Source organism: Silene latifolia, chromosome 1 (assembly GCF_048544455.1).
Source record: "Silene latifolia isolate original U9 population chromosome 1, ASM4854445v1, whole genome shotgun sequence".
Taxonomy (NCBI): Eukaryota; Viridiplantae; Streptophyta; class Magnoliopsida; order Caryophyllales; family Caryophyllaceae; genus Silene; species Silene latifolia.
The window spans coordinates 17,090,586-17,098,373 of NC_133526.1; the positions used below are offsets into that span (position 1 = coordinate 17,090,586).

Here is a 7,788-nt window from a genome sequence, read left to right on the forward strand (position 1 = left end):
TTGATATTAACACGTTGCTTATGTGCTAGACACGTTTCTTTACCTCGCTAGATACACATCTATGTCAAGTTAGATACACTCCTTTAAATTGTTAAATACAAGCTTTTACCTTGCTAGATACACATCATGCGTAATAGCTAATCATTTTATAACATCTATTATGCCAACAAAAACAAGTAAATTTAGCGGTTCAAAAGTATGGCGTGATTTTAAAAATCGTAAACTAATGAAAAGCTTGGGTCATATCACTCATACGAAAGCAACAAGAACCAATGCTAAATAGTCTAACATTGATTTGTTTAAAAATCACTTTCTTGAAAAATTAGGGTCACTCCTAGTATATCATAAGTGCTAGGTTAATACCATAGGTAACCATGTTATTTAGTACGGAGTAATATTTTTCTATAATTAATTTTCTGAACATCACATTCGTCGTCGAAAGGGTTCACCCTCCATGTTTTTAGGATTTAGTTTATGTTTTCACTCCATTAATTTGCTAGAGATACACCTCTAACAAGCTAGATACACTTATTCACCTTGCTAGATACACATATGTGACAAGTCAAATACACTCCTTTGAATTGCTAGATACAAGCTTTTACCTTGCTAGATACACTCATTTACATTGCTAAATACACATCTCTAGCAAGGTAGATACACTCCTTTGAATTGCTAGATACACGCCTTTACCTTACTAGATACACTCATTTACATTGCTAAATACACATCTCTAGCAAGGTAGATACACTCCTTTGAATTGCTAGATACACGCCTTTACCTTGCTAGATACACTCATTTACATTGCTAAATACACATCTCTAGAAAGGTAGATACACTCCTTTGAATTGCTAGATACACTCCTTTACCTAGCTAGATACACTCATTTACAAATGAATACCCACACGACTAAAACATGGTTCCAAGACGGTAAAACTCGATCACCCATATATTTTACGCAGAAACATGGAAACATAAAATCAACCCTTTTCATGCTCCCCTTCAAAACCGGCCTGGGCCATCTCAGAATAAACCCGAGCTGGAAAAATGAAGTCGGTCCAATCACCTACTCCAAAATATGTGGCTACTACCGTCACCCTTTCATCTGTACACCCTCCTGTTTTGCACCTTACCTGCATATGAGTATACCCATCGTTACATACGTACATTGTTAGGACTTGCAAGTACAACTTACTATACCAATGTGAAATAATGTCCCATTCAAAGAAAAATCTATATCTGTGGCTACTACCGTCACCCCTTCATTGAATTTCTTTGATGGGTTCAATGCAGAATTACAAGAATGCAAAACCAAAGGAAACCCGTTCTTTGAACCAATAATTAGTAATGATATAGACCCAATTTGCAAGCTTAATCTCAAAGAAACTTCAGCCTTTGTCAAATCATTACCAATGAGCAATTATACTAATTCAACTCAAAGAAGAAAATGACAGAAGTTTTTATGAATAATAATTCTCCAAATTTACGAAAATTCGAAACACCAACACCACCAGGAAGACCAAAGATTCAGTTTTAGTGTTGCAAGAAAAAGTATTCCATCAAAATGGGATGATCTTTGAAAAATGGTTGGTTAATGGATCATCATGTCAAGTATACCATACAATTTGATTCTTGCACATATCCTAACGGCCTTCAATAACAAATTACTCGTCCATTAGAGAAGAGCAACAAGGATAAAAATAAGGAGTGCCGCGAGAAACGAGTACTTGAGTGTAGCAACCACATTAGCTATTGTGTTTGACTGGTATCGACAATATGCTATTTCATGATGTAAAACAAAGGTACTTACCACATTGGTCTTGGTCCTTAATGGGGACAACAACACCCTTCAACCTCCAATCAACTGAGGCTGGGACTTGATCAACCTTTGCATACATGAAGCTCTCAGTGGTAGGCCTGTAGCCTTCAAGCATTTGGTGATGGCGGATCTTGGATCCGGCATAGAGAGTCGAAACTCGTGGGTAGTCAGGTCAACAAACTTGTTCAACTTGAGTTTGTAAGGATTGTCCATTTGATTAACCATATGGACATAATTTATATTCTCCCGGAGCACATTGTATCTACCACCGATGGCATTTGAAATGCGCCACAAGTGAATGGCATATAATCAGCCTTAAGCATATGAAATACTAATTTCCTTATCCGAGCAAAGCGTCCATTTCCGTTCCACCTTCAACTACAACATCTAATTACACGACTGTACATTCCCTCGTCTAATGCAAACAGTTCTTGTGAAATACCTGCAGGGGCAACATCATGATCTCCCTATCTTCGCCCGAAGCCTTTTGGGATTCATGAACATGTTATCGTTTCGGTTGTGAGTTGTGAGATTTCTGCTTTATGTCAACAATAACTTTTTTCACCCTTACTTGCCGCCAGCCAGGCTCAGTAAGAAGTCTGTAAATATGTGCTCATAATCTGGCATCTTACCATAACCTGCACGAATAACACTCATATAAGGAAACTAAAGCACATATATCATGTGACATATCCATGCATAATGACCTTGGGTCCCTGACGCCAGAAAGTAATTTTGAGTCGGATATGGTGAAAAAAAATTAAACTCACCGGGGAAATAGTTAATATCGATAACATGACGAAGTGCACAGACGAATCATCATAGGAATTAAAAGGCAGGATTGCAGGAAAAAGAAATAAATGAATGGCATAAAGACAAGAATGAAAAAACAAAATACAAAGCATATAGAAGCATCTAAGATTCTATGTTTACAGACGATATGTATATATACTAAACCATACCCGCCGTTTATTATACTGTAAGACAGAAATCGCAGCGATCTAAGCTTACACATATAAGGTTTACAATAAGAATCCGGCATATGAAATTTGCCACAAGTGAATGGCAGATATCCCCCTGCTTCCTTTGTCCAATTCACTTAAGCCAACATCTTCATTTGCTTACATACATCAGTTTAATGGTTCGAACCATTATTTATTCCTCTATGATCGTTACTTCCATTTTACAAGTTACCTTGTTTCAATTCGCCAAAAATATGTCCAAGTTATAAACCTCACCGCCTGGATATATATGTCCATATTACTAGCACAATTAGCTATTGCTCAAAAGATACACATGGTTTTACTGCCGGATACACATGGTATTAGTACTAGATACACAAATCATTTTGACCCAACAATAAAATTCATACTTCTCTCAACTTATTCTGCCTTTGACCCAATTATTGTTCGTTTTTTTAGTTTTTTAGTTCAATACTTAAGATGCAACCTGCAAGTTCGTTTGCTGTAAAATAAAGAAATCCATTTGTGACCAAAATGTGCCTGAGCTATGCATCTACATGAAATATTATTCTAAAATTCCATAGGATATCAGATAAATTGAGCTATAATAGTGATAGCTTCAGCAGCAACTGCTACCAGCAAATGAATTGCAAGGCGGGGACCAACCGGCAACATGGAATCACATCTTCAAACATCATTACAAGTTTACATCAAGGAAAATGACATAGTTATTGGACTGTTGTATACTTGTATACGAACAGATGAAACATAATTGTTAGATTTGTGAGAATTGAGGTGCAATACTCATGACTTGGTTTCGACTCGTCAACATTAAAGTTGACCTCATATCTCCTTTTATACCGAACAATAAAGCAATAGAAGCAATAATATATGGACCTGTGTCGGAGGGGCTAACGTTGATTTTATGAACAAATGACAAGCAGATTTGGGGGAGCTGAACACATAAAGCCTATTAAAAACTCAAAAATTACCTCGTCTGATTGCCGACGATTTGGTCATACCATTGCCGACGATTTCCCGTCACAAATTTAATTTCTCCGGCGTGAAGGTCTTGTGCTTCCGGCGATGAATCAATGATGTGAAGCCTGAAGGAGACAAACGAAATAAGAACGGATGTCTGCGTTTTCCGGATGTGATTGGTGGTCCGGTGTCGGCGATCGGAGGTCAGGGAGTCGTGGCTTGTGTGTCAGGGTGAGAGAAAAAGGGAATATGAACAATTGAATGTTATTAGGAATAGCTTATGATTGAAAAGTCAGCGCGTGTTTTGTTTATTTGGGATAGTTCGTACGGTTCGCACCGTACTTTAGTTCGCACCTGACCCCGACCCTATATAGAAATAGGATCCTGTGCGAACCTAAAGTTCGGTGCGAACTTACGAACTAACCTAAGCAGCTATACTTAGCCAAACCAACGGTCCCCACCTACTCACATATTCAACGACCCACCAAGTTTCTACAATGCTTCAACTACATCGCTCTCAATTTCTACAATCCCGACTTCGATTCCGCCACCGGAGTTTCACCCGCACTTTTACGGCCGCTGCGCGCGCGGCGACTCAAACGACACCATCAATTTCCGGCGACGTCAGGCGACCAACTCACTCACCATACCTGTCTTTCCCTCTCACCAGAACTTGTTTCAACCGCCGGCAATAACACTCTCATTCCTCCAGCCATCACTTCCCTTCTCTGGCGACACACTCCATCCTACTCGTCATCTAATTCTGATTTTCCGGCGCGTTACTTATTTCAAACTTTTGAAAATTTGTGATTTTGATTTTTAATCTACTATAAACGAAGATTACTTTCGAGAAAATAAGCCTAATAACGCCTTTGTTGCTAGATTTGGAGTAATGTAATGTGTTTGGTTGATGTTGGTATGCTGCCTGAGGATGTCGACACCATCGGCTGAGTAGTTTAGGATGGTGGACGCTGATTTAGGCGCCATCTCCGGCGGAGGATCGAGAGTGTTCAGGAATTCGTTCAACAGCAATCTAACAATCATAGTTGAAGAGGTTTGAAGGGGTATTTAAAGTTAAAGAAATGAGTGAGGAAGAGTTTTGTTAAATGGACTGCTTATCATCTACGCATCATCTCTATTGTAGAGCACAAAAAGGAAAGTGATAAGGAAAATGGAGGGAGCTTATGTTCAATATGCGGACGAAAAAAGTGCTGAAGTGGCCTTTATGTCTAAATAAATGTTCTTGTTTGGAGTAGTTTCTAAGCAATTAAAGCTCTGGTATTCCAGATTCATGCACTGTCAGTGAAATTGGGTTCACTTGATATTAACACGTTGCTTATGTGCTAGACACGTTTCTTTACCTCGCTAGATACACATCTATGTCAAGTTAGATACACTCCTTTAAATTGTTAAATACAAGCTTTTACCTTGCTAGATACACATCATGCGTAATAGCTAATCATTTTATAACATCTATTATGCCAACAAAAACAAGTAAATTTAGCGGTTCAAAAGTATGGCGTGATTTTAAAAATCGTAAACTAATGAAAAGCTTGGGTCATATCACTCATACGAAAGCAACAAGAACCAATGCTAAATAGTCTAACATTGATTTGTTTAAAAATCACTTTACTGAAAAATTAGGGTCACTCCTAGTATATCATAAGTGCTAGGTTAATACCATAGGTAACCATGTTATTTAGTACGGAGTAATATTTTTCTATAATTAATTTTCTGAACATCACATTCGTCGTCGAAAGGGTTCACCCTCCATGTTTTTAGGATTTAGTTTATGTTTTCACTCCATTAATTTGCTAGAGATACACCTCTAACAAGCTAGATACACTTATTCACCTTGCTAGATACACATATGTGACAAGTCAAATACACTCCTTTGAATTGCTAGATACAAGCTTTTACCTTGCTAGATACACTCATTTACATTGCTAAATACACATCTCTAGCAAGGTAGATACACTCCTTTGAATTGCTAGATACACGCCTTTACCTTACTAGATACACTCATTTACATTGCTAAATACACATCTCTAGCAAGGTAGATACACTCCTTTGAATTGCTAGATACACGCCTTTACCTTGCTAGATACACTCATTTACATTGCTAAATACACATCTCTAGAAAGGTAGATACACTCCTTTGAATTGCTAGATACACTCCTTTACCTAGCTAGATACACTCATTTACAAATGAATACCCACACGACTAAAACATGGTTCCAAGACGGTAAATCTGATCACCCATATATTTTACGCAGAAACATGGAAACATAAAATCAACCCTTTTCATGCTCCCCTTCAAAACCGGCCTGGGCCATCTCAGAATAAACCCGAGCTGGAAAAATGAAGTCGGTCCAATCACCTACTCCAAAATATGTGGCTACTACCGTCACCCTTTCATCTGTACACCCTCCTGTTTTGCACCTTACCTGCATATGAGTATACCCATCGTTACATACGTACATTGTTAGGACTTGCAAGTACAACTTACTATACCAATGTGAAATAATGTCCCATTCAAAGAAAAATCTATATCTGTGGCTACTACCGTCACCCCTTCATTGAATTTCTTTGATGGGTTCAATGCAGGAATTACAAGAATGCAAAACCAAAGGAAACCCGTTTGCTGAACCAATAATTAGTAATGATATAGACCCAATTTGCAAGCTTAATCTCAAAGAAACTTCAGCCTTTGTCAAATCATTACCAATGAGCAATTATACTAATTCAACTCAAAGAAGAAAATGACAGAAGTTTTTATGAATAATAATTCTCCAAATTTACGAAAATTCGAAACACCAACACCACCAGGAAGACCAGTATTCAGTTTTAGTGTTGCAAGAAAAAGTATTCCATCAAAATGGGATGATGCTGAAAAATGGTTGGTTAATGGATCATCATGTCAAGTATACCATACAATTTGATTCTTGCACATATCCTAACGGCCTTCAATAACAAATTACTCGTCCATTAGAGAAGAGCAACAAGGATAAAAATAAGGAGTGCCGCGAGAAACGAGTACTTGAGTGTAGCAACCACATTAGCTATTGTGTTTGACTGGTATCGACAATATGCTATTTCATGATGTAAAACAAAGGTACTTACCACATTGGTCTTGGTCCTTAATGGGGACAACAACACCCTTCAACCTCCAATCAACTGAGGCTGGGACTTGATCAACCTTTGCATACATGAAGCTCTCAGTGGTAGGCCTGTAGCCTTCAAGCATTTGGTGATGGCGGATCTTGGATCCGGCATAGAGAGTCGAAACTCGTGGGTAGTCAGGTCAACAAACTTGTTCAACTTGAGTTTGTAAGGATTGTCCATTTGATTAACCATATGGACATAATTTATATTCTCCCGGAGCACATTGTATCTACCACCGATGGCATTTGAAATGCGCCACAAGTGAATGGCATATAATCAGCCTTAAGCATATGAAATACTAATTTCCTTATCCGAGCAAAGCGTCCATTTCCGTTCCACCTTCAACTACAACATCTAATTACACGACTGTACATTCCCTCGTCTAATGCAAACAGTTCTTGTGAAAATACCCGCAGGGCAACATCATGATCTCCCTATCTTCGCCCGAAGCCTTTTGGGATTCATGAACATGTTATCGTTTCGGTTGTGAGTTGTGAGATTTCTGCTTTATGTCAACAATAACTTTTTTCACCCTTACTTGCCGCCAGCCAGGCTCAGTAAGAAGTCTGTAAATATGTGCTCATAATCTGGCATCTTACCATAACCTGCACGAATAACACTCATATAAGGAAACTAAAGCACATATATCATGTGACATATCCATGCATAATGACCTTGGGTCCCTGACGCCAGAAAGTAATTTTGAGTCGGATATGGTGAAAAAAAATTAAACTCACCGGGGAAATAGTTAATATCGATAACATGACGAAGTGCACAGACGAATCATCATAGGAATTAAAAGGCAGGATTGCAGGAAAAAGAAATAAATGAATGGCATAAAGACAAGAATGAAAAAACAAAATA

General features: G+C 38.2%; 1 long non-coding RNA gene across 1 annotated transcript; it reads right to left on the reverse strand.

The window, feature by feature from the left end:
* Positions 1 to 945: 945 nt before the first annotated feature.
* Positions 946 to 3,386, reverse strand: LOC141653263 (uncharacterized). Its single transcript, XR_012547371.1, has 3 exons — positions 2,587 to 3,386; positions 1,808 to 2,454; positions 946 to 1,130 (listed from the first exon to the last, which is right to left on the reverse strand). It is a non-coding gene; the product is annotated as an uncharacterized LOC141653263 (long non-coding RNA).
* Between the last annotated feature and the right edge of the window lie 4,402 nt (positions 3,387 to 7,788).